General features: G+C 41.2%; 1 pseudogene; it reads left to right on the top strand.

Annotated features, from left to right (window-relative positions):
* The first annotated feature begins 5390 nt into the window (after positions 1-5390).
* On the top strand, positions 5391-9637 carry LOC120059764 (annotated as a pseudogene).
* The last annotated feature ends 282 nt before the right edge of the window (positions 9638-9919 follow it).

The raw sequence follows: 9919 nt of genomic DNA, 5'->3' as shown, positions 1-9919 counted from the left end.
CACCATATCCCTCCATCCAACCTAATCACCATATCCTTCCATCCAACCTAATCACCATATCCTTTCATCCAACCTAATCACCATATCCTTCCATCCAACCTAATCACCATATCTTTCCATCCAACCTAATCACCATATCCTTCCATCCAACCTAATCACCATATCCTTCCATCCAACCTAATCACCATATCCCTCCATGCAACCTAATCACCATATCCCTCCATCCAACCTAATCACCATATCCCTCCATCCAACCTAATCACCATATCCTTCCATCCAACCTAATCACCATATCCTTCCATCCAACCTAATCACCATATCCTTCCATCCAACCTAATCACCATATCCTTCCATCCAACCTAATCACCATATCCCTCCATCCAACCTAATCACCATATCCCTCCATCCAACCTAATCACCATGTCCATTCCACTCATTGCCCAACTTCTGATTGCAACTCCATTTCATTTCAATATGAAAGAAGAAAAAAACCTATGCAATTTTTTCAGTTACCTCAGTGGCTAATATCCTAAATGTTTGGTGATGGCTGAGACTGAGAGTGGTTTGACGCAGACGATAGTCTTTTATGGTCGTTGGTTGCAGCTAGCGATGACCGTATAGACTCCCATTATTGAGGGTTCAATCAAGACAAATTAATTGAGAGGGTTTATTGGTAGGGGGTAATTACTTAAGCAAGGGTATTGAATCTGTTGTCTAACCGCTGCCCACAATGCGGTCACACAGAACTGCATTGTGGGTAAATTGGTCCCTGAGGTGTCCCCTGTGGGTTTAGAGACAGAAGAAATGGAAAAAAACAGACCCATACTGACTGATCAAATCAAATCAAATTTATTTATATAGCCCTTCTTACATCAGCTGATATCTCAAAGTGCTGTACAGAAACCCAGCCTAAAACCCCAAACAGCAAGCAATGCAGGTGTAGAAGCACGGTGGCTAGGAAAAACTCCCTAGAAAGGCCAAAACCTAGGAAGAAACCTAGAGAGGAACCAGGCTATGAGGGGTGGCCAGTCCTCTTCTGGCTGTGCCGGGTGGAGATTATAACAGAACATGGCCAAGATGTTCAAATGTTCATAAATGACCAGCATGGTCAAATAATAATAATCACAGTAGTTGTCGAGGGTGCAGCAAGTCAGCACCTCAGGAGTAAATGTCAGTTGGCTTTTCATAGCCGATCATTAAGAGTATCTCTACCGCTCCTGCGGTCTCTAGAGAGTTGAAAACAGCAGGTCTGGGACAGGTAGCACGTCCGGTGAACAGGTCAGGGTTCCATAGCCGCAGGCAGAACAGTTGAAACTGGAGCAGCAGCACGACCAGGTGGACTGGGGACTGTCCCCTGATATCTTTCTTATCTAATGTAAGTGATTTATTTTCATATTTCCAAGTGGAAAAAAGTGGAGAAAATCTCCTTGAAAAATATCTGTTTTTTTTGTGTTTGTTTGTGAATGTTACATTAGTTTGATCCTGGCCATGGATGGTTTGCTCTCTCATTCTACAGTAACTGTGTTGTCCTCTATGCTCCCCTTATCCTCTCCTCCATTCACTCTCTTCAAACCTTTCTACTCTGCTCACCGTCTCTTCCTCACTTCAGTGTCATTGTGTCATTCAAAACAGTGCTTTTGCCCTATAAAGAATACTAAATCCAATACTGCACTATAATCTTTAATAGCACAACAGTGACTGGAGAATTTTCAAAGTGAGTGACGCTCATTAGCCAACAAATCGTGCATTGAGTGAAAATAAATACATTTAATATTACTAATGATCAAACTAATTAGGCATTATCTGCATGTTGTCCTGGGGGACCCTTGAGCGTAATGGAAGAATGAAGTTGTGTTGTACTGTAGGTAATGTACGCCATATGTCAGACTGAGAAGTATTAACGTGAGAGCTTGTATATACGGTGATGATTGTCTATGTGCAGAGACACTTGACAAAGAATGAGTGCGTGCGTGCAGGTCTTTATTTCCTATTTCTTTATTTCTGTCTGTCTTTTTCTTTTTTTCTTTCTGTCTTCCTGCCTTGCCCTCCCTCTGTCTTTCCATCTCCCTCCATCACTATCTACATTTTTTCATGTCTCCCTCCCCTCCTTTCAACCTTCCTTCCCTCCATCCATCCAGCCTTGCTGGAACGTAGTTACAATTCATGCTAAATGACGAGCTAGATAGATAGTTATAAAGTATGATTCATGGTATTGAGGTGTCATAGAAAAAAATTGTGCCCACGTTGCAAATATTTTCAAATGAAACCAACCTTTTACTGTAAAAAAAAAATGCACACCCTCCCCATTCATACTCATAGAATTAACTCAAAATCATGTTTGCGACCACAGATAATAATAACTTTAGCGACCCTGTGTTTATAAACGTGGATATTGACTTTGCTACTTCAGCATATTTTTGTGGCGCGGGGCCAGAGGGTTGAGGGTTCACCAACCATCCCTCTCACTGCCTGTTTCATTACACTATGATCAGAGCCGACTGCAGACATTCATCAGCTTGGTAGAAATCGGATTTTCAATATTTTGACGCTATATTTATAATTATATAAAATACTGTATATGCAACAATTGTTCCACCAACAGGTTTCTGTGCCAATACACCACACAACCAATAAGCAAAGCATAACGACATTGTCACGCCCTGACTTTAGTTATATTTTGTTTTCTTAATTTTTTGGTTAGGTCAGGGTGTGACATGGGTGGTTTGTTTAGTTTTTGTATGGTCTATGTAGGTTTATGGTGGCCTGAGTTGGTTCCCAATCAGAGACAGCTGTTTCTCGTTGTCTCTGATTGGGGAGCCTATTTAGGTTGCCATTTTCCATGTTGGTTTTGTGGGTAGTTGTTTTCTGTTTTGTGTTGCTGCACCTTACAGGACTGTTTCGTTTTTGTTTCACTCTCTTTGTTATTTGTGGGATCATTATTATTATTAGTAGATATGGATAGAAAACACTCTGAAGTTTCTGAAACAGTTTGAATGATGTCTGTGAGTATAACAGACCTTATTTGGCAGGCGAAACTCCGAGGACAAACCAACCAGGAATTCTTTCTTTGAGGTCACTATCTTTTCAATGGGATTTCAATGGGAATCTAGATTTCTAAGGCACTTGCTTGCAGTTCCTATCGCTTCCACTGGATGTCAACAGTCTTTAGAAATTGGTTGATGTTTTTCCTTTGAGAAATTAAGAAGTAGCCCTGTTCAGAACGAGGGTCGAGTGAATTGTATTGTTTGTTAGAGGCGTATGACCTGAATGCTCGCTCCACTTTGTTTTCCTCAGGTATTGAACACAGTTTATCCCGTCTTAAATTTTATCGATTATTTACGTAAAAAAATACCTAAAGTTGTATTAGGAAAGTTGTTTGAAATGTTTGGACAAAGATTACAGGTAACTTTTGAGATAATTTGTAGTCATGTTGCGCGAGTTGGAACCAGTGTTTTTCTGGATCAAACGTGCCAAATAAATGGACATTTTGGAGATATAACGACGGAATTAATCGAACAAAAGGACCATTTGTGATGTTTATGGGACATACTGGAGTGCCAACAAAAGAAGATCTCCAAAGGTAAGGCATGAATTATATAGTTATTTCTGAGTTTTGTGTCGTGCCTGGCGGGATGAAATATGATTGACTGTTTGTTTGATGGGGTGCTATCCTCAGATAATAGTATGGTTTGCTTTCGCCGTAATGCTTTTTTGAAATCTGACACAGCGGCTGGATTAACAAAAAGTTTATCTTTAATCCTATGTATAACACCATCTTTCATCAATGTTTATAATGAGTATTTCTGTAATTTGATTTGGCTCTCTGCAATTTCACCGGATGTTATTTGAGACAATGCATTATTGAACATAACGCGCCAATTTAAACTGAGGTTTTTGGACATAAAGAGGGACTTTATTGAACAAAATGAACATTTATTGTGTAACATGGAGTCCTGGGAGTGCCACCAGATGAAGATCATCAAAGGTTAATGATTAATTTAATCGCTATTTCTGACTTTTGTGAGCCCTCTCCTTGGCTGGAGAATGTCTGTATGGTTTTTGTGACTAGGCGCTATCCTAACATAATCGCATGGTGTGCTTTCGCCGTAAAGCCTTTTTGAAATCGGACACTGTGGTTGGATTAACAAGAAGTTTCTCTTTAAAATGGTGTATAATACTTTAATTAATTTTAATTATGAGAATTATGAATTTTAATTATGAGATTTATGTTGTTTGAATTTGGCGCCCTGCAATTTCCCTGGCTGTTGTCGAGGTGGGACGCTAGCATCCCACAAATCCCAGAGAGGCTAGTCTAGGTGGGATCATTGTGTTGTAGGCTAGTCTAGGTAGGATCATTGTGTTGTAGGCTAGTCTAGGTAGGATCATTGTGTTGTAGGCTAGTCTAGGTAGGATCATTGTGTTGTAGGCTAGTCTAGGTAGGATCATTGTGTTGTGGTGGTGTAGGCTAGTCTAGGTAGAATCATTGTATTGTGTTGTTGTAGGCTAGTCTAGGTGGGATCCTTGTGTTGTAGGCTAGTCTAGGTGGGATCATTGTGTTGTAGGCTAGTCTAGGTAGGATCATTGTGTTGTAGTCTAGTCTAGGTATTGTCACTAAACAAGATCAATAGAGGAGCTTTTTGATCTCCATGTCTTATGTCTTCACTGTTCTTTCATGCGCAATGATGCACCTGGCCTCTCTGCTGCCTATCAGCTATTTCTATTTGTTCTTGTGGATTCATATTGAAAATGTATGCAACTTTAAATACTTTTATCTGTGGTATGATTGCTAGTTAGCCTATTGCAGATCTGGACAAATGATCCACCTACCACTATTGTCACTATGAATGGTGGATAGAGGGCAGGATAGACAGTTAGACTGGTAGACTATACTGATCTGTGGTACAGTAAAAGTTAGCGTGTGGAAAAGTCTAGTGCATAAGGGAAGTACCAAAACACTTTGAAATAGGGGAGAAACATGCAAGCATATGAGGAAATTTGGCTAGGATGAAGAAATGATATGGTTATACCTGCAAAAGAGCGAATGTAAACCAGGGAAATTGGAACCAACCAATGTAATTTCAGCTGTGGCCACAGAGGCCAGACTAGGGTCTTAGAGGTATTTGAATGAGCAAAAAATCTATATATTGTACCTTTGCATGTGGGCTTATACAATTGTCTCCCTCTCTCTCTCCTGCACTCTCTTACATGTTATCTTTCTCTCTGAAATAAATCAAAGGTAGCTGATAATAGTTTCCCAATAGCTCCACCCTCTACCCTTTTCAGAAACACAGGAAGTAGTTACATGTTCAGGGTTCAGTGCAGTACAACACTGACATTCATGCCGTGCTGTTCATTTACCTGTTTAGACCTGAAGACAAGATCTATAATAATCACAGCGGGTAAGAGACCATAGCAGAGGGGAACCATTACAAAGCTTTAATCTAAACTCTAACATTGGAATGTTGCTGACTTCGGTACAGTATACAACATAAAAGTGAAAGTAGATTTGTAATAACCTCAGAAGCCTTTAAAGACAGAGAAAATGGCTTCCAGATCGTTTCTCCTAGAGGAGGATCACTCTTGTCCTGTGTGCATGGACATCTTCGTTGATCCTGTGCTCCTGTCGTGTAGCCACAACTTCTGTAAATCCTGTCTGCAGCAATGCTGGAAAGGAATGGAAACTCAGGAATGTCCTATATGCAGACCATCAAAACACGAGTCTCTGAGCAACGAGCCTCTGGTTTTAAAGAACCTGTGTGATGCCTTAGAGGAAAGGTGTCAGAGAGCTCTCAGCAGGGTCCGAGCTGCTCTGCAGTAAGCACAGCGAGAAACTCAAACTCTTCTGTCTGGACGACAAACAGCCTGTCTGCTTTGTGTGTCAGACTTCCAGAAAACACAAAAACCACACCTTCTGTCCCATAGATGAAGCTGCACAGGATTATAAGGTGAGAAAGTAACTGTGAGGACATACCTAATCATTCAGAATGAGGGTATACTGTATATAATGAGGATATAAGGACCTATATGAGGGTATATAAGAAACTAATATAGGGACTTATAAGGACATATATGAGGATATAAGGACCTATATGAGGATATAAGGACCTATATGAGGATATAAAAGGAACTAATATATGGACCTATAAGGACATATATGAGAATTTATTTAAGCAATAAGGCACGAGGGGGTGTGGTATATGGCCAATATACCATGGCTAAGGGCTGTTCAGGTTGAGAGCTTCAAATTCCTTGGTGTCCACATCAACAACAAACTAGATTGGGCCAAACACACCAAGACAGTCGTGAAGAGGGCACGACAAAGCCTATTCCCCCTCAGGAAACTGAAAAGATTTGGCATGGGTCCTGAGATCGTCAAAAGGTTCTACAGCTGCAACATCGAGAGCATCCTGACCGGTTGCATCACTGCCTGGTACGGCAATTGCTCGGCCTCCGACCGCAAGGCACTTCAGAGGGTAGTGCGTACGGCCCAGTACATCACTGGGGCAAAGCTGCCTGCCATCCAGGACCTCTACACCAGGCAGTGTCAGAGGAAGGCCCTAAAAATTGTCAAAGACCCCAGCCACATGATACCTACATGTACATACTACCTCAATAAGCCTGACTAACAGGTGTCTGTATATAGCCTTGCTATTATTTTTTCAAATGTCTTTTTACTGTTGTTTTATTTCTTTACTTACCTACACACACACACACACATACCTTTTTTTTGGCACCATTGGTTTCACTGTAAGGTCTACTACACCTGTTGTATTCGGCACACGTGACAAATAAACTTTGATTTGATTCTTATGCACAACGCAACACAGAGTGCCTGGATACAGCCCTTAGCCGTGGTATATTGGCCATATACCACAAACCACCGAGGTGCCTTATTGTTATTATAAACTGGTTAGCAACATAATTAGAGCAGTAAAAATACATTTTTTGTCATATCCGTGGTATACGGTCTGAAATATCACGGATGTCAGCCAATCAGCATTCAGGGCTCCAACCACCCAGTTTATAAAAGGACCAATAGAATCTGGTATACTGATCTACAAACTGGGTGTGCTAGAAATGAAACCCACATGATCTAGTACCTATAGTCAGTGGTGGTTCAGCCTGCTGTGTAAGTTTCCTATTGTGTGGATTTAAGTAGAAGTATAAACGAGCTAAATCAGTGTCAGAATAGTAAACAAATGCCACTTGAATCTACGAAATAGATCACCTGATCCGAAGTTGTAAAACGTAGCCCTGCTACTCCACACTATCCAGATACAGACCAGGGGTGCACAACACCTGTCTTGGAAGGCTATTGATTTCCTAGGTAGCCTATTGATAACATTAATTAATCAGTGTCATGCAGAAACAAAATCGGAAGGACTAACAACCTTGTGGACTGTGTTAATATGCACCCCTGACATTAACCTCTACAGGATCGGTGGGTGTCCCGCGGGGCGGTTGAGCTAACTACTGTGTTATTTTGTTGCAGGAGGAACTCAAGACTGCACTGCAACCCTTACAAGAGAAGCTAAAGATCTTTAACATAGTTAAAGTAACATGTGATAGAACAGCAGAACACATAAAGGTTAGACTACGGAATGCTGCTAGTATGCAGTATTTTGTATATATTTAATTCACCAAGTGTGTGAATAAACAGTTACCCACGTATTCCTCTCACTGTATCCAGAGCCAGGCCCAGACTACAGAAAAGCAAGTTAAGAAGGAGTTTGAGAAGCTTCACCAGTTTCTACGAGAGGAAGAGGCAGCCAGGATAGCTGCTATGAGGGAGGAAGAGGAGCAGAAGAGTCATCGGATGAAGAAGAAGATTGAGGAGATGAGTAAAGAGATATCATGCCTTTCAGACACATTCCGAGCCATACAGGAGGAGCTCGGAGCTGAAGACATCTAATTTCTACAAGTAAGAACCAACATATTTGTCCTTTGTAGACATGATTGTATGATAAATTGATTGGTAACGTTGACAACCCTCTATCCTTCTGCAGAACTACACAGCCACGGCGAAAAGGTAAGTCATCTCCCTCCTGTGTCTCTTCTCTGTGGTTCTGAATCTGAACCCAACCGCACAACAGCACTGAGTCTTCAATGTTATTACAGAGCCGAATCCACACTGCCAGATCCACAGCTGGTCTCAGGAGCGCTGATAGATGTGGCCAAACACCTGGGCAACCTGAAGTTCAGAGTCTGGGAGAAGATGCATGACATTGTTCAGTACAGTGAGTATTGTGTTATGATTATACAAATAAAATTGATGATTATATATTTGTACCAAAGAAACAAACAGAACTAGACAGTCATGGATATGCACATTTATAATTGGATTGGAAAATATGCAATGTATTATGTTAATCATAGCATAAAAGTAGTTATTAAAAAATAAACATCATATGAAATGTCCTTTTAGTTTTAGTTTTAGTCATACTATGTTTCCGTTCTATCTCTTTAGGTCCTGTGATTCTGGACCCCAACACTGGTCACCCAGGTCTCCTCCTCTCTGATGATCTGACCAGTATGAGATGCATTGGAGTGACACAGAAGTTACCTGACAACCCAGAGAGGTTTGATAAATCTCACTTTGTCCTGGGCTCAGAGGGCTTTAACTCAGGGACACACAGCTGGGACATTGAGGTTGGAGATATTCAATTCTTTGCTGTAGGTGTGGCCCCAGAGTCTGTCTCCAGGGAAGGACATGGTGACTGGGTTAGAATGTGTGGAATACAGTGGTGTAATGATGGATACATGCCATATTTGTTTCACACTGAAACAGAGAGCTCCTCAGAGGGTCAGAGTACAACTGAACAGGGACAGAGGAAAGCTGTCATTCTCTGACCCTGATAACAACACACACCTACACACATCAACACACACTTTCACTGAAAGAGTCTTTCCATTCTTTTACTTTAATTGGTCTACTTTCTCACATTCACTAAGAGTCTTACCAGTGAAACCTCCGTAACAGTGGAACAGCACAACTAGAGTAGGGAGGGCGAATGAATGGGCTTCTACACAGTCATTATGGAAACTCTTTCTTAAAGCTCCTGGTTAAATTGCGCATAAGAAAAAAAAAAACTCTCTAAATGATTAAACCAGTAACAAATATATGTGATTATTGTAAAAATCTGTGAATTTGCTTAATTTACTATCATCCTAAACTAAGATATTTCATTATTTTGCTATATCTAATGAATGTATATTATACTACTTTCCATGATGTGGACAGCATGTGTTACTACATTACACAAGCTGCTGTTTTGACCACATCGAATTGGGGGGGATTTACACATCTTAGTATAAAAGTTTATAGTTAGCACGATAACACAAGATCAAAACATAAAACAGATAAATATCTTTGGTTTTGTACTGTTGATTTTGTCATGGGGGTCTCAGGACTCTTGCTGTCAGTAACTAAGTTTCCATCCAATTGCTGACAGATGTTCATGCAATTATCCTAAAATCTGCATAAAGAAAATATGTTTTCCCACCAGTGGTGTGTTCCACCAAACGGACTTGGTGGAAAATCAGTGTGTGATAACGTAGTGCACACAAAATGCACGTGCACTCTAGCCAACAGCTCAAATCAAATCAAATCGCAGGTACAGTGTGGGTAGGCTGTGTTGGGTAGGCTGTGTTGGGTAGGCTGTGTTGGGTAGGCTGTGTTGGGTAGGCTGTGTTGGGTAGGCTGTGTTGGGTAGGCTGTGTGGGGTAGGCTGTGTGGGGTAGACTGTGTGGGGTAGACTGTGTGGGGTAGACTGTGTGGGGTAGACTGTGTGGGGTAGACTGTGTGGGGTAGACTGTGTGGGGTAGACTGTGTGGGGTAGACTGTGTGGGGTAGACTGTGTGGGGTAGACTGTGTGGGGTAGACTGTGAAGGTAGGCTGTGGGAGAAGGATAGTTTACAT

Source organism: Salvelinus namaycush, chromosome 15 (genome assembly GCF_016432855.1).
Source record: "Salvelinus namaycush isolate Seneca chromosome 15, SaNama_1.0, whole genome shotgun sequence".
Classification (NCBI taxonomy): Eukaryota; Metazoa; Chordata; class Actinopteri; order Salmoniformes; family Salmonidae; genus Salvelinus; species Salvelinus namaycush.
This window is presented reverse-complemented; position numbering and strand designations above follow the sequence as displayed.